Below are 19,125 nucleotides of genomic sequence, written 5' to 3'. Positions count from 1 at the left end.
ACCTCTTCTCAGACTCATCTCTCGGCTCTTTCTGCGATCCTATTATCTTATTTTTGTCCATGTTTTACGTTCACGTTTTATTAAATTAATTCATGACTCTATTATTATGTGTGTTAACTACTATTACATAAATCTATGTAAATAATGTGGAAATAGGTTTTGGCTATGGATTTATCAAATATTTAAAGAGTTAACTTAAACTACCAATTGGCTCAATCATGACTTTTATAGGTACACTAAATTGCATCAAATCGTCAATTTATTTAACTTATATGTAAGTTATGATTAAAACTTCTTCCTATTTGAACTCTTCTCATCAAGGATAATAAATATACGTTCCCTTATATGGAATATCTATAAATTACATAAAGAAAGACAGTACTGGAATCTATAGGAAAAAACCTGCATTTTGTCTAATTTTCAAAATGAAGTTGATGTAGCTTAGGGTTATCTTATATTGTGAACAATGATTTTTTTTTAAATCTACTCGAAGAAACACAATTAAAAAAATACAACCAGGTTTTGAAAGAAATAAAAAGCTTAGTATTAAAGGATTTTGAAAATTATTTCGCTCATGAAACATAAATTTTGTTTATTCAAAGTCAATTACAAAAGTGAAAATGTTAATAGTTGTAAAAATTAGGATCTAAAACGATTATGACATTTTTTATGGTTGTAACTTGAACATTTTTTTATTATTATTGTTTTTCTAAAGCTGTAATCATTATTATATGAGAAGAGAGAACATCAAAGTATAAAACTGCATTGCCCATTTATTGATAGAGAGTAATACCAATAATTCATTGGGGATTCAAGGGTGTCTGGAGGATTATATATTTAATTTTGGAAAGGGGGGGCTTGATTGAACTCGGAGTAGAATTGAGGATCAACATCTAAATAATGTATGTACATGGCAGATATTTTCAATCCAAAACAAGTTAATAGCCCAACATCTTGGCAGCACTAGGATCTATGTTAATGAAAATGTGCTCATCAGATTTAGCTGACAAAAACTCTATAAGAATAAACACAAAACCCTTGATATGTCTGAATATGAACAATGTGTGGCTCTTATTGTGTGCTTCTGTGCTGGCCGCACTCCCAAGGGCGCAAATACGTCAATAGATTTTGATGATAGGGTGCATAAATTAATGATAACATTTCTGGTGTCATGCTAGAACTTAAATTGATGCAGTTTGTCAAAATTGAGTGATTGGAATTTTCTTTTTCTTCAGAAAAACCAACATTTTCAAGATCCTATGTTTTAGGCAAAGGAAATGTGGTCTTCTAGCACTCTAGATCTGGACCCTTTGTAGCGCTATGTTTGGTCATCTTGGAACAAAATTCCAATAAACGTATGCATGGCACTGTTGACTCTTTTGGAACTTTCATTCTCGAGGCCTTGGTGGCCTTGGCATTGATGTGGGATTTGTGTTTATTGTGTCTCATAACTGCTTGTAGTGTATCTAATAAAACGTCATGACATCTAAACTGCTCTTTGTCCAAATATTAATCAATTATCATGGTGTTTACTTTCATTTTCGGTGTCTCCCTTTGTAAAACTCTATAAATGAATGTACTATATAGGATTGGCACAATTATCCTATGTACATATGTAAGGTTTCATTAACTTTCCTTTCTTCAGAAGAAATAAAAGTTCTTACATATTCAAGAACGTTATTAATACAATTACAAAAATATATAATAAAAACACGGCATTGCTAAAATATGTAAAGAAAATAAAGCAAACAAAAATAAAATTATAGGTCATAAACAAACGTACAAGATTTTTTTTAAATGAAATGTTTTCATTAATTATACATATGTATGTAGCTACAAAAAACTTCAATTACAGTCGTCCTCTACTCGGTGTGGTTATTACACGTACATATTTGAGTTGATTTACCTTATTTTGTTCCTTTTTGAGAAATAATGATGTAACAGTTGTAGTTTATTGTCATTCTTTTTTTAAGGGGGGGAAGGGGGGTCTTGTTTGTTTTTTTGTACATGATATAAAGATTGGAACATATCATTTGAGTATGTTCCTTCATAACGAGTGCGACATGAAAATCTGAAAAATCAATACTTTTGACTGACAAATTTCCTTAGCCATTTAACTGTAACGATATATTTTTTCCTTAAATCTTCGATGTAGCACCTTCTTGCATCCACAATGGCCTAAAGATGCCTCCTGAATGTTTGGCACGTCTTTTCATCCATTATTTGTACAAATTGGTTTGTTTATGGTGACCATCATTGCCATGATATTTCTGTAACTACGGATACAGGTCCTGGACTCTTTGCAAAACCAGTCTCGTGTCGTTTGTTATTTTGGATCAAGGACCGCTGTCCAGTCTATTCCTACTGTATAACATATATAACTAAGAAAAAAATCTAGATTAGTCGTATTGTACTACATTATAATCAAAAAATTAAAGTTTTTGCAAGATATGTGCAAAAATCTTAAAATATATACATCATATATATTATTCGACTTCATAAACCAACGATATTTATAAAAAAATTCCAAGGACCAACGGTTAAGGGCAGGTCCCAAAGAGCGACAACAACGATCGACAGTCTTAATGACCAATAGGACGGGTCTAAAGGCTGGACTGGATCGAATAAATAAGGACTGATACAACACTACACGCAACCAGAAGGTGTGGCACAAAGAATTGGCCAGAAATTGATGTTATTGCCCAATCATCTTTCTTGGCCACTGTGGGAAGGAGTACCGTCTTTTTGCAGGAACACATCTAATCACATAAGTTTGAATCCACGCAAGGAAGTGAGTCTCCAGATTGTAATGCCTACATCAAGAAGCGTGTAAATCTTTACGCAAGTGTCACATATAGACGCCATTTTCTTGATGACTTAAAAAAAGATAACCAAATGAAATTTCCACAGTGGGTTATGATATATTCAAAGTCTCCGTCTATGAAAAACTCAAGATAATCTCTCAATTTACCAATAACCTAGAGTTCATATTTCAGCATCGCACCTAGTGTTATTGTTATTATTTTTATATGCCAAACTCCATTGCAGTACTTTCCTTTATTCCATTCCATTTTCTTCATATATGTACATAATGCCTTCATAAAGCCCAGTTCCTACTCAACTATATGATTTGTTTTTAAAACTCTACAAAATGATAGGCTTATATTTTTTTGTCATTGATGTTGTTTACTTCCACATACAGTACAATTTTTTATTATTAGAAGCATAATGTATTAAGTATAAGTAAAAACAAAATCTACACATGAGGTTTTAACTCCCAGGGGTAAAGAAGTTATTACATTAAATTTGAAATAAATAACTCTATTTACTAAATACCCAGCTATGATAATTTTTCTAATATTATGATTATAATTATTGCCCACTACCATAAAAAAGAAATAAATATCAACATTACATATGATATTTATGTTGTGATCATTTGCAATTCTGTACAAGTTGTAATTTGTAAAATTATTGTTTGAAAACAAAAAAATGAGAATAATTCCTTTAAATAAAATATTTAGAGTACATGGAATAAAGATAATTAGTATAATTTCAGTCATCATTATTCGTTGCAGTCCAGGTAAGGATTAGAACTGGTCCTTAAGCCTGTTAGTCCTCTGGACTGTCAGTACTGGAACAAATTAAAATGAAGAAATAGAGTTGAGTAACGTCATGAAGCACCAAACTTTATGAGTTACTGAATTGATATTTGCAGTACTTAACTGTGTCGGACTGAGACTGAACTGGACTGTAGTTTTTAGTCCTAAATTAGGAACGACACAACTAGATAATACAATCATTGAATATTCCATGGATGATTAAAAAATTAGTGGTGTAATATTTGACTATTTTAATAAAAATTACTAGAATACTATTATTATAGGGCATATTATAAGGTTCAAATGCCCACAGTTATATTACTTACAAATACACTTTGAATAGCTCGCAATCAAATGATTGTATTCATTCATAGTTTGTAATCAATTGAAGTAATGTTTTACTTAAATTATAGATTTTAAGATGAAGAAATTGCAAGTTTTACAATTTGCTTATCAAGTTACAACTTGTACAGACATTGCAACTTGTACACAAAATATACCAAGTAGACATTTGAAACTTACACACCTGTATTATATTGATTAGAGAGGCTCTGTGTTAGGAAATTAGAAGTTTTGTAATGGTAAAGATAGCTATGTATCTCAAGCACATTTTTTTTTTATCTGAGGAGAAAGACCATTGCAGCGAGATTCAGATCTTAGGGTATCAATTCTTTTTTGCGCGGCTCATACTCTAACAGAGGTTGCCAGGATCACGGGAATGATTCTCTAAGACCATCTATAATGTTAAGAATATGCTAGAATACAATAAGATCATTGAGAGTAATTTGAGCTCGGGAAAAAGGTCATTGTGAAATAGATGCCCTCAAGGACTCCCCTGATCTGGTTCCCAGAGGGTTACAGGCTCACAGCAGCCATGTATATCGTTATTTTTAAGGTCAATCTGCTCCACTAGATTCAGTAAAATTTCCTGACGGCAAATTTGTTTTTCAGCAAGATGAATCCTCTACTTGCACTGCAAAATTACTCAAACCTTTTTATCTAACTACATCGCTTTCTAGGACAAGAGAATGTGAGCCCCATACAATACGGATGTCAATCCCCCAATTTTTTCCAGTCTGCACATCGAGAGGAGGAAATGAAGCATCTGTTACTGAAAGTTGGAGCCATAAAGGCCACTGTCGTCGACAAGGAGTGGGATGCCAGATTTTTTTCTTTTTTGTTTCTAAGATTGTAAGTTTCAAGTTTCCACCCGGTATCTCAATGGGTAATTCCTTTTAAAATTTATTTGGAAAAGGATTTGACTTCAACTTTTTATGTGGCATCATTGATAGGAGAAATGAAAAATTGAGTCCATACATGAATCTAACTCTGAGAGAAGAAATAATTAATTCAGGGAATTTTATATTAGTGATATATCGTAAAGCAAAGAAATGATAGGCATGTATCAATTAGCTACACAAAACTTAGATAAAGAAAATCAATTATAAGAAATAAAACTATATGTATTTTTCAAAAACGAGTAATCTCTGACTACAAAACATATAAGTATTGAAACCTAAGGATTATTTTTTTAGACTATTTTTAAATATGTACATGTACATGAATGTTTATTGCACATATGTAAATATTCTTTATCTATATGTTATTTTTATATTTTGCACAAAAATTTACGGATGTTCAATCCTTAATCAAAGGATAAAGATAAATGTATGTTTTTGCATATTTTTGTACAAAAAAGAAATAATTTTATCTTTTCCTTACTACTAGTTTTGGAAATGTTCATTTGCTATCATTATCAACCCAATTCCCATGTATATGTGGTGCTTGGGGCTTTACGAGACTTAGTAAATGAAATTAAAGTAAGCACACTTATTACTTTTCAGAAACAACCAACAATAAATGACAAAAAAATGCGAAAAATTATTAATTTAATTTAAACATGTGACACACAAAAAATAAAAATTATGTTTATTCTGATGAACTCAACGCATGTTTCAGTCAGTTGATAAGGATTATTTCTGGAGATCCTTTTATTTATACTTTGAGTTGCCTCAAGGCAGAACGGTATACGAACCCATATAACATTTTAATTTTTCCAATTCTAACATCCCAAACTCTCTTACATTTACGCATTTCCTTCGAAGTCAAACTTTGCTAAGGTTGTGATGATTAGTTCTAGGATCAGGTATATCTCGAATAATTAATCAAACGGAAAATATACTCCATATACCATTTCTGCTGGAGTAAACTTACTATTGGTCATTTGATTGCTTCTCATCTGTAACAAGCAGAATGGAAAATTTCATTCGATTTACCATCGTTTGCTCTAAGTAATTCCTTTAGTATGCCATGTCTTATCTCTAATAATACATTAGCCTGTCATCTGTAGGACAAAATAGTCGTGTGGTTGATCCCAAAATGTTTGAAAAAGTTCAACCATATCACACTAACAAATTGTCAACTTTTATCCGAGTGAATAGTGTCAGGTACACCAAAATTTGATACCCAACACTTCATGAAAGATTTAATCACTTTATGTGAAGTTTGGTTAGGCATACGTTGAGTATATAACAGTTTGGTAATGCAAGTGAACAGTTATTGTTGTTTTTTTCGACTTGATTCTTCAAATGGGCCAACAATTTTCACTTTGTTTTTAAATCTAGCTGATGTGGTAATTGGAGTGTTAAAGGGAGTAAGTTAATGCCTTGTTATTTTTGTTTTTGACAATGATTACCCTCTTTGATGATCCGTATAATTATTTTTATTTTTCCAAGCTCTAATAAACAATTTCCTTTTATTCGTCCGATTGTCTTATATTCTCCATTACATTGTATAGACTTGGCTTTAAATGATTCCATTACCAATAAAAACGGGTTTTCAACTTTAATAGAAATTTATAGGATGTGATTTAAGGTAGGCTGTAAAATTTCCATAGCAAATGTTTCGAGTACCTTCTTCGATTCACCTGATGGAGCTATTCCAAATCGGTTGATATTGTATCCCAAATATTGTATTGCCTATTTTCCAACTTTACACTTTTTAATGTTCAGTACTAGATTGTTTTGTTCTAGGGGCTTGCATACCTGTCGAAGCAATTGTTGATGATTCACTGTTTTACTAGATATGAATAAATCATCCATATGTGCGTAAACTCCGTCTAACCCTTGTATTATAGAGTCAATGTATCTTTTAAATGTTGCTCCTATATAAATAATCAAACTGGACTTTGAAAAAGCATGGGAACTTGGTGGTATGCTTTTTCAAAGTCCAGTTTGATTATTTAAAAGTCTACAATCTCTACATATTATCCGTGATCCGTCAGGTTTTTTTACTATGTGAACAAGCAAACTCCATGGGTTATCGGATCTTTCAATTATTTTCGCATGGAGTAACTTATCGAACTTTGCTATGGCAGCTTCTAATTTTCCTTTATTTAATCTACAAGGCGTATATCATACAGGTATTCCAGTAGGTGCAGTCCTGTGAGATATATTCTTTCCAATATTAAACTTGTTAAAAGTGACAAAGTTTCTACATAGCTTAGGAAACTCTTCCTCAATTAAAGCTTTATTTAAATAGATTGAAGATATTCGATTAGATTTTTCTCTGGATTTTTCAAGAGGTATCCTTCCGCCTTGAATGACAAAATGACTTTGTGAAATATGAAGGGTTATATTGTTTCTTTGGAGGAAAATTAACCCTTCTATAGGATGTTTGACATCTCCAACTTGAAATGTATAGAAGATTTTCCCTTTTAATATTTGAATTGGATAAACAATAGTTCCTTTATTTCGGATTCAAAACCCATTGGTTGCGAATAATCTAAAAAAACTTTATTTTAGACGATAGTTGTTATAAGATGGAAAAAGAAAAACCTGTGTCTAATAAATATTTTATTTTATTTTGTTTGTTTGTAAAATAAAAGAAAAACACAGAGTAATTTATCATACTCATTTATTTTAAAAACATAATCACCACCATTACTATCAATGGCAATAATATTTGACTTTCTAAATTTTAACGGGGACATCTATGTGGAGTGACACATTTCCATGCTCCTGATGTGAAGTTTCGATGATAGAAGCATTCTTTTTTCTTCTTTCTTGATTGATATCGAGGTGATGAATTTATTTTATCAAGTGTCTTTTGACTAGCGTTGACCCAAACTTTTGGTAATTCATGTGTCTAGGAATCTAACTATTGGCAGAGTGCATAAAATGATCATTAGATTATTTTCTTAATCGAGATTTTAATATTGGTTTGCATTCTCGTGCAACTGCACTCATTGTTGCAGATATGATTAAATCTTCAAGTGGATGTGTTTGATGGGAATATCAAATTACTTTGTATATTTGATTATTGAGGTCCTGCTTTAACTTATAGTAAATCAATATATTTATTGATTCGAGGTTCTTCGAAAGAGCATAATATACTATATTACATTATCATAAGGTGCATCTCCGCGTCAGTTGGGCTCCTATTCGTCGAAGTGACCAAATACTTCATCTGACAATCCCAATATAACATGGAAGAATTTGTTATTTTGATCTTTTGCGCCTTTGATATGAAATTGTGCTTCTAGTCGTTTTAACCATTGCTTGGGATGTTCTGTCCAAAAAGGAATCAATTTTAATAGAAACAGCGTTATTTTCCATAATATTATATTTAATTTCTTCATTTTCTCTAAAAAAGTTGTCTTTTAACATCTATATTCACTACTCCACATTATGAAAACTAATATTTTTGTTTATATTTCATCTAAATAGATAGTGTAGGCGCGTTTTGCCATAGGAGGATATGACTCATGGACTCGAGTTACAGTATCCACTATCATAAATTATTTTTTAAACTTTAATTTTTATACCATATTAGTCTTTGATGACTTTGTTTATAAGATAAACTTACCTTCAGGCTCATTATTGTGTTACTCGGGCATTTACCATAAGTAATCACACTTAGTTATTATAGATCTTCCTTTATTAACTACCTCACACCTTCTGGTCCCTCTTGCGACCAGGTCTGCCACCTACCATGTCTAAACATGGTTACAACATAATTTATGCATATTAAAGTTGTCTTTAAATTAATTTACTCAAAATGTTAGGTGGACTAATCGAAATTTTAATATGAGCAGACACTATTTCCAATGTAAATCATAAATATGGTTGAAGCTAAAAAAATATATATTCGTTATATATTAAGACGGACATTGGCTTTCTCAAGGCTTTCTTTTATAAATGGCCTCTCTGTAAGGTTCACCAGGGGTCCTATTGTATGATAACAATCCCAAGTCACCCTTCGCGGCCCTCTTGATGCTCCTAGCAGTCACGGAGAAGTCGTTGAGGAAGCAATTCATCAATTTGGTAGGATCCTTCTCGATATTCTTCACCAAGCTGGGCAGGAATTCTAAATCCTTCTTCTCCTTCATTTTTCATCATGAACACCTTGAAAACCAGGGTCTTGAAGCACTTTACAATGCCCACAACCTTGTCACCTCCACTTCAGTATCTAGGCGTTATTTTTGCCTTCTTGTTCACTCATGATAACGAAATGACTAAATGTTTATTATAGTCTGTTTATGCACACAGGATGGTTGAACCAGAATGTTAAAAAATAATCCATACACATTCCCGTATGAATGACAAAATTAACATTAATTAATAGGCCACGTTTTGCTCTATGTGGGATAGCTTTTTATATATGTGAAGGGTTACGCCCCATTATGGTGTTACAAACACCGCGGATTCCGTATAATTCGCTGTTTAGAATTATTGTGTTGAAAAGTGGACCTTGAAAATAATTTTTCACATTTACTGGGCTTTAGTACTAAAAAAGATCCTCTACAACGCGAATTTCATTTTATCCAGATTTTTCTGGTTCCCAATAACTTGAATAATCGGGGTCACGCTTTATATTTGAGGAAACAAAACACCTTTATTTGAACTTAATCCTAATCGAAAGTCTAATTTACGTAAGATAATTAGTGTTAGTAACTGTGTACATAGTATATATGTCAACCTATGTCTTATGAAAATTGGATACTCACTTTTTGTTTTCTATCTTTCATCCCTTATCCTTGATTATCTTAAATGTTAGAGTAAGAAGAGATTCAAGAGAGTCTTAATCGTCAAATTAAAAGGATAATGATGGATATGTCCCATGAGAAATCAAAGGGAAAAACATATATACGAGTATATACTAATTTTTATTATTAAGCTAACTTGAAAAAACTCATAGAGTTGATTCACTATAATTATAGAAAATATATACAAGTATATACTAAGTTTTATTATTAAGCTGGCTTGAAAAAACTCATGGGGTTGATTCACTATAATTATAGAAAATACAGACGTTTCACAAAAATTCATAAATTGAACGTTAACACGTTTTCAATAACTTTTAATATTTTTACACGCTGAATGCACACAAACATCCAAATCTATTACCAATCATTGAAGACATATTTGTCTTTTCCTGGAAACCATTATTTTTATTTGAACAACACTCTCAATTTGAGCTAGGCTCTTGAGTAATGCAGATCCCCAGTAAATAATCCATGCCCATATTTTACTACAAGCCAAAGATAAACATATATAAAGTAATAAATGTTGCAAATAGATTGAAAAATTAATAATTATATGTAGTGGTAAATTAATTAACCTATCGCCTGGGATGGGCTAAATCAAATGACGTTTAGACAAGGTTTCATTGAATATATTTTTATCAAAAATGTATCGAAATACCAATATCAATGACGACATCACTAGATCTTGTCAATAATTAGTAAAAAGCAAGTGTGTGTATTTTACCAGAAATATATTATTATCTCATCTCATATAAACCCAAAAAAAAGTATTTTTTTTCCTTTAATTGGGGAATAAACTATTATTAGAAATATGAATAATATAATTTTTTGGTTATAATTTAGGTCTTATATTTTTTTTTATAAATTAATTTTTCAGGTAAAGAAAGAGAGGAAACTGAATGTTAACTGACGGTACCTTTAATTAAAGGATTATTAAAAAGAAGAGAAAGGAAAAAGTAATAGGTGATAGTGAGCCAACGGCTTTTACATTTTCTCATTTATCTTTACTTCCACAAGGACATCTATCTTCATATACTTAACAACATTAAGAAGGGGACGAAAATGATTTTCAAATATATGGATATATAGATCTATTTATAACCATGGAGTAAAAACTTTTCGGACATAAATAAAGTAAGTAAAACTATGCGTTAAAGAAAAAAATTATCCAATCAAAAATTATTTAATAAAAGATATCAGAAATATCATTCAAGTAAATTTTTATATCTACAAAAATATTTGAAGCATATATCAATCTCATAAATATTTACTGATTCATATAAATAATATGGACATTGTAAATACTATGGCTAGTACGGTAATGAACTCCCACAGTTATGTACGAACCGTAGTAGACCGTTCACGGTACACAGTTTGGTACGTTATTACAGTAGAAGTTGTTGTTTTTTTATATAAAATCAATTTATTTTTCATGTTTTTTCGATATTTTATTATCTACTAACTTAATTTCGATAAAAATAAAATATTCTGAAATATACTTAATTTATCTAAAAAACCAAGGGTAATATAAAATATTTACGAGTTATATCATACTGCTACTCATAAATGTTTAAGTATTTATGCAAAAAAATAAACTTGTCTAAATTTCTAGTAGTAATGTAGAACGGTTTTCAATCACAATACAGGCACCTGTCGAAAAATTTATTTTGCTTGATGCATATGTATCGTGAAGATAACTTAGAAACATTACAGGGTTGCTTTTTTTTAAATTAATCCTCCACCATACCATTCTGGTTTTTGTCAACTTGGATGTATTTAATTATTTTGTATATCATTAACTCTTCTTTCATAAAAATAAAGAAATTATTTTTATATAAGAGGATGCTTATGGATCAAAATGTTACATCAAAATTTAAATCTATTGGTTAACAAAAATATATTTTTATATAACATATAAGTAAAATTTTATAATTATCAAAATATTTAATATGTGATTACATATTCGTACCATACCGATGGTAAAGGCGTACCAAACTGTAAGGTTTGTACCGAGCCGAACTACAGTACAACGCTGTATCGTACCAGACCTAGTAAATATCCTTTAAATTTATTCTTATTAAAAAGTTATTTAACCCTTTAACGATAATAAAGCCATAAATATGATTTCCCCCCCAAATGAACTACCTTTTACTGGAGAGGTATCAATACCAAAATTTCAAACGATTCCAATTCAACCTCCAATACCATCTTTATGGACGATATATATTATATATAAAGGAAAAACATGAAGAAATGACAAGATAATTTACTTTTTAATGTGTAACTTTTTAATAATAAGTGCTTTAGAAAAGAAACAAACATATTAATCATAATTATGAATATAATTAGCTGTAAATAATTTCAAATTAGACTTATTTGCAAATTTAACTCATCTCTGTCCAGTCAATTTCATCCTAGTTGACTCATATATTTAGTCTGCAACTGAATAGACTTTCATTTTCAATGACCAGATCTGAGTTTTTTTATGCAGGACTATTATTATGGCTGTTTTTCATGTTGAAAAAAATACAAAAAAAAAGTTTATACGGGGTCCATACATGTAGAAGCCCCTAGTCTTACAACGAAGTTAAATAATATAATAATCCTCACTTCTTGTTTTGGGTTGACTATTTGAAATAATAAAATTATATTTCTTATGTTGAATAATATATAAAATTATGTATATTTATACATTGGTGGAATCGGCAATATTGAACCGATTCCTATTTCAAAAAATACCAATTCTTTCTCATTCTGACAATAATTCCGATACATTGGTACACTCCTACTTTTAAATTTTTGTTTTATTGAGTGTATTGATAAAAAATGATACTATATCTTATCAATAAATTGTACATAACTCTTATTGAATTTGGAGAGTTCAAAGAAACAAAAAAAAAATTCAAATAACGAATTAAATTTAAAGTTCTCACTTCTGGTTAAATTTACAAGGGAGATGATTGATTTTAGGCTGAAGTTTGTATTCTACGGAGTGCTCATTCCTGATTATAACTAGAATCAAATAATGCAAATTTTTGACCGGTTACAAAAACATACTAACCGGCAAAACTTTTAAAAATGAGTTATTTATAACTTTTTGGGACTAACGATGGATGAATATTTTAATTCTGCAATATTTTTACCAAAAGGCAATATTCTTCCATTTTTAAAAAGCGACAATATGCTAAATGCAACGTGCTACAAATTTATACTGTGTGAAAGCATACCTTGTAGCTTTCACAAGGGTATTTAAGGTGCGTGTTGTATTTTTTCTAAGAATTAGTGACTATTTAAATCTAACTATTAGCTTTAATCGTGTGAAATCTAAATTTTTAGATTTTAACAGATATAATTATAACAATTTTTGTTTTTCAATAGCTGAATATAGTGTTGTGTTGGTCTTTATTTATTCGGTCCAGTAATTCGGACTTTTATGTAAGACTGTCAGTCCTATAGACCGTCAATAATAGAATTAAAATTGAGGACACATCAAGGGCAAAAATGTGTAATTTTTCAGGACGGAACTGGATCGACCAAAGACTGAATTAGACAAAACTGTATTCGTCAATTTTTTAAAAGGACCAGCACAGCACTTGCTACATGTACTAATTTTTACAACAACATTTATACTAAGTTTTGTCATATCTATCCTTAATAAAGTATTTAGTACTCCATGAAATATTAGCTTTGTCAGACATTCCAAGCCAGATAGCACAGTTTATCACTGAATTTAAGATATTTTGCCTGCAGAAGTGTATTTTTTAGTAAATGCAGATTATAAATTTGGTATTTATAATAGGCATAAATAATTAATACACTTTCAATCTAGTAACTTGTCTGAGTCAAAAAAACTCCCTAATTGGGGTAGGGTAACTCAATGGACCATGTACTTATGAGAAATTATACTTCCGAAAATCATTATGCATGAATTCAAGCACTTGTGGTGCATAGAGTAAGTATTTCCTACATAGGTCGGATTGGTTAATTGTCGTTAGTGATAAAAATGATCGCCTTTCTTTCAATTATTGTTATTATTTGTTTCCAAAGAAAAAGTAATTTTATACTTGTAACCCGTACACTTATTAAATTACATTTATAAATGATAAAAACTTTCATCTACCTTGCACAAAATTTGTGACAAAGATTGTTCTTTGGTCTCAATACTTTAATATTTTATATATTCAGAACCAATATGTGTCATAATGGTTTTTGTGTAATGTATAAAGCCTTAGCTAAATTACAATTTAATCAAACAGAATAATATTTTAGCATAACTATTGTCAAATATTTTATTTAAATTCTATAAAATAAAATAAAATAAAAAAATTTACTATGCTTTTCTGTAGGTATAGATTTGTTGACATTGCCCATAACATTGAATTCCACTGTAATACTTTTCTCTTTGTACATGAAAAGAGGTATGATACTTCTGAAAGCTTTAAAAAAGTTTGAGCTCCGTATCAGGTCCAAGATTAAGGCCATAACTCAAATCGACCCCATGAAGAGAATTAGAAAGCTTGCTAGGGATAATAACATCACTGAGACGACCATGCAGGACTTGATAAAGGTTAATGTAGACCTGAAAAGCCTTGTTAAGTTCGAACTTCAAATGTGGACTACTTTGATAGCAGCAAAAACGAGTAAAAAGTTGCAAAGTTTGAATTTTGTCATCAAATTAATGAAAAAATATTTCCAGTTTGTAAAGTTTTCCATTTCGTACCAACAGGTACATTTACAAGTACGGCAACGCGCTTCCATTATATTTAAAACATGCCACTAAGGCCAAACAGCGTGCAAGAGAAAAAAATACATAAAAATTATAACACACATATTAATTGAATTGGCCTAATTATCGGGATAGTGCTTTGAATTTTGATTATATAACTTACTTTTACTAGGTATTACGATGCATAGGATAGCTATGTAAATACTGATATTTCCTTGTAAGTTATATCGCTAGAATCAACTTAGGGTTTGTTTAGGTTGAATGGGGGCTTGAGCAAAGATTTTACAAAGGATTTTTTTAGTAGCAATAGAATATATAATTAACTATTTATAATATTTTATAGAACGGGCTTTGTTTCCCTGTCTCATAAAATACAAGAGAGGGCATAGAGCAACTGACCCACTAAAACTGACCCTATTTGTAATCCTAAAGATCATTCAGAAAGCTCAATTTAGGGAAACTCACATATAACAAATACGATTTTCAAGACAGTTATCGTTGGTGGTAATACATACAAAAAAATCACATTAGGAGTTAGAAAACAATTAAATTGAAAAAAAAGAAATGGTTATAACAATTTTGAAATCAAACGAAACTCCAGACGTTTAATGCGACATATGATTAAAATCTACTCTTTTCATATAGCCAGCAGCTGTTTTTATATAATGTGTGAAATATATACGACAATGGCGCTCTCGATTATTATATATATATATATGTTGACTATGGCTTTAACTCTTCCTATTTTTGAAAAAAAATAAGAAAGGATATTGTCACATATTTTTGTGAACAAGTCGTGAATATTGTAAAAACATAATTAGTAAGAAATCCAGGTTTTGTGTTAAAAAAAAACAACATTTTTATTATTTAAGTAGGAGATATAGAGATGGTATGAGTTACTTTCTTGCTTTGATATGATTATAGAAAAATATAATTTTATTATCGCAATATCCCAATTTGGGATTTATTATAAGAAAAAAGATATAATTACAGGAATTCTTACAAATACACAAAAGAAAAGTACAATTTTATTTTGCAAAAATATGTAAAAACAATAAAATTTTCCATCATTAAGTCAATTACGGAAAAAAAAAATCTTTTATATTATTTATTCTTAAAATTAACAATCTTATAGTTGTAATATTTGAACATAATGGAATTATTAAATACGTGTCAATTTCAACATGTGGTAAACTGCAAAAAGTTTAAGGTATTGAGGCATAACACGAACCAACAAGACGACTCATTTTAGACAATCGCTTTGTCTAAATGTCAAATGTGTTTGGAATCGTTGTATTTGTCTGGACTATTATTATTTATGGGTCTAATACTGTACTATTGCCAAAAATAAAGTACACATAACATTTGACCATTTAGCAAGGGCTATAATAATTAATTTACTATTTTTACAATATTTTATCCCGTGGTTGTTACGCAAATGACCCTTGCAAAATAATAAATGGAACTAAATTACGTAAAATTTAACTTATTTACAGATTTTTAACTACAATATGGAACAGTCATACATATTATGAATGCAAATCTGTATATTTCATAATGTTAAATTTAATTAACATGTGAGTTATTTTAATTAGTATTATTATTTATTTTTATTGATGGAATTAAAGACATTTACGTTTCATATACTGAGCCATAAATACTCGTCAATAAGTAATTTTTATACCTAAATTCAAAAATTACACAATTTCTACGAGCTGAAACAAGATAACTTCCTTCTTCTAATGAGTAATAAAACAGGTTTCATATATCAGAAAAGTCTTCTTTTTTTTTGTTTCATATTGATAGTAAACATTTAATATTTTCCTTTTTACAGTGTTTTTAATTATTTTTTCGTTATAAATATAATTACTTAATATAGATTAACATATCTTTTGAAGTTTTTACATGGCACCAAATTTTATGGAAATCAGTTTTAACTCTGTAGTAGTAGTATTATCCTTTAAGGTATTGCGTTTATATAATTTTGCAAATTTACAATTATAAAAATGAATTGAAATAAATATTGTTTGTAAACTAGAAATTCAAGCAGTTAACTGATTTTCATAAATCTCAACAATACAAACTCAAGGGCTAAATTATAATTACTTTTTTTTAATATTATGTCAAATCATTTTATTTTTCAAAAAAAATCGACGGGAAATGAATTACTCCAACGCAAGATAGTGACTGATTTTATTTTGTAGAAGACTTAAGATTTTTCTCTCTTGAATAATTTTTTTTAATTCACTTAAATTTATTTTAATATTAGACTTTAAATAGATATTGCAGTGCTGGTATTTCCATTTTGGTTTATGGAGGGTTTGTTGAAGTGATTAGGGATGACTCACAAGTAATAAACATATAAATACTAATATTTTTATACGTATGCAAATCCCTATAGTGATTACAGACCTGCATTGTTTTCCATGATTTCTATGTTGAATAATTTTTTCGGCAATATCTTACTGTTTATCAAATAAAACCTCAAACGACAGTAAATTCATTACAAGTATCGACTTTAACCATGGGCATTTTCTTTAAGTACAACATGGATACTCCATTCATCGTAAAGAGACGTCAATCTGTTCGTTGGCATATCCAGGTTGTAAGGGCTTGTAATGGAGAACATATTGAATAAAAATTATGATTAGAAATAGTGCTTAAACATATCACAAATTTGTTTTGAGTTGTCGTTTCTTGATTTCATGAAAATTACGTTTATACTTGCAAGTTTTGGGTCCACACTCATTATATGCGGAAAATTATAAATTTTAATTGCTTTACATGTTTGTTTTTTTCGGTTACAACTGGTACAACATTATAAATAATAGCACTTCTTAAGAAGTTGTTACAAGAATAGCTAAACTATTAGAGGCGTCCAGTTGTGTGAGTGTATGTGTAAAAATACAGTCTCAAGTCTGAAGTTACAACTTATTTTATATTCTTAATTGTATATAATATGTATATGACCATGTTATCATTCCTGTCACAATAGTACATATGTGTCCTCAATATCGATATATAAAGTAACATATTAGTATGCAATACTATATTTGGGTCATCTTTATATTATGAATGATTTATGAGAGTTTAATTCCATGTAAAGGGCCCCTTCAATATATATTTTTTTATTGTATTTACCTACATAGAATTTGCCCGAACAATGAATCCAATATTTTTCGTTCAAACTAATTTATTTATGTGTCAGGGGCTAGCTATAAATTTAATGGATTTTTTTATTAATTTTTATATTTTTGGGTTTTACGTCATCGGTGGACTAATTTTATGATGACGTCATATATCTTAAGTATAGAGCTAGTTTTTATGCTCTAGTATCCTGTTATTAATATTGTACCGGTATACCAAACGACACCAATTCAAAATGATTTATCAAAGCATTATATCAACCCTTGGTTTAAATCACAGGCCTCAAACGAAACTATTATTCCCGGACCGCCCTTTTTCTTCAGAACATTTTCTGCTGTTTTGTTATATAATTATTAATCATAGTTGAAAAAAAAAAATCTAGATTGAGGTCGTGTTAATGAAGTTATATTATTTCGTTAGTAAATTTCTATAAAATAAAATGATCGTTTCGCTCTTCAGAGTCAACTAACAAAAGAGTGAAATGATCACTCTGAAATATGGCATTTGAATATTGGACTGTATATAAACGTAAAATATTTTGATATAAGAATAATAAGTTATATTTCGTTAAAACCTCAAACTCGTGTGTTAAAGAGTTTTTAAAGAATATGGATTTATTTTTTCTCAATGTCTTGTCATGAGTTGGGAAGCCAAAAAAAAATGGTTACTTTAAAATAATTAAATATTTTTTTTTTTTTTTTGACTTCACTCTCCAAAGTGCCCCGCACAGAAAAATCCAGCAGGTTACAATTTGGCAAAGAAAGGGTCACATTTATTTCCCTCTTTACTTTTCAAGCTTCCTGGCCATCATAACCCCTGTCCGAAAGTGGTTTGGGATCCTTGTGTATAAGAACTATCCCCAGTCACCCTTCACAGCCCTCCTGATGATCATAGCAGCCCAGAGATATTGTAATCAATTTGGTGGGGTCCTCATTGATCTTCTTCTCCAAGCTAGTCAATAAATCTTGGTCCCTCGTTAAATTGCGCCCTCTACTTCTTGTATTACTATATGTCTTCACTTCAAATAGTATTAATAGTTATACAGTCAAACTAATTGTAAAATTTACCGCCAGCTCCAAGTCTTACAAAGCCCCGGTTATAGCTGTTTTCATCTTGGTATTTCAAATTCTCAGAAGGGAAAGCTACATTTCATAGGAGGACTTATCGAATTCCCCTCCCCCCTATACCTTATCATTTATTTATAAATGGGTCAATGGACAGACCAAAATAAATTATTTCAAAAAATGTCTTATGATGGGAGTGACTTGTTTGGCAAAAGTAATAGTGTCCTTCTATATTTATGTACATTGATAAGTTATTGATGAATTGATTTTCTAAAAATAAAGCAATATATATTATATATGTTACGTACCATAGTATGACGTTCATTGTCTAAATTAAATATTAACGAATGGCATTTGCATTGAATGAAATACTTCTATAAGTTATTTCGATTAACCGTAGGCTGATATACAGGGTGTCCACAATAAATTGGAACTACTTTAAACTACATCCAGATCCATAATGTGGATATTCGGGGTATTCATACTAATATAAAAGGTTGTGTGAACAATACACTATAACTTCCACCACAATTGTTTTGA

The 19,125-nt window shown here is 30.0% G+C and overlaps 1 protein-coding gene across 9 annotated transcripts in view; it reads left to right on the top strand.

The window, feature by feature from the left end:
* LOC121116534 (kin of IRRE-like protein 3) overlaps nt 1–19,125 on the top strand; it is a 308,756-nt gene that overhangs the window by 160,101 nt on the left and 129,530 nt on the right. For 4 of the 9 annotated variants that reach the window (XM_071887590.1, XM_071887592.1, XM_071887595.1 and 1 more), the window contains one exon: nt 10,526–10,782. The exons of 3 other annotated variants lie outside the window; for them this stretch is intronic. The gene's annotated coding sequence lies outside the window, so the exon portion shown is untranslated. The remainder of the gene's footprint in view (nt 1–10,525; nt 10,783–19,125) is intronic. 2 more of the 9 variants (XM_071887591.1, XM_071887597.1) reach the window with 1 other exon arrangement.

The sequence above is a fragment of the Lepeophtheirus salmonis genome, chromosome 4 (genome assembly GCF_016086655.4).
Source record: "Lepeophtheirus salmonis chromosome 4, UVic_Lsal_1.4, whole genome shotgun sequence".
NCBI classification, from domain to species: Eukaryota; Metazoa; Arthropoda; class Copepoda; order Siphonostomatoida; family Caligidae; genus Lepeophtheirus; species Lepeophtheirus salmonis.
Note: the sequence above shows the minus strand (reverse complement) of the source record. Positions and strands in the feature narration are given on the sequence as shown.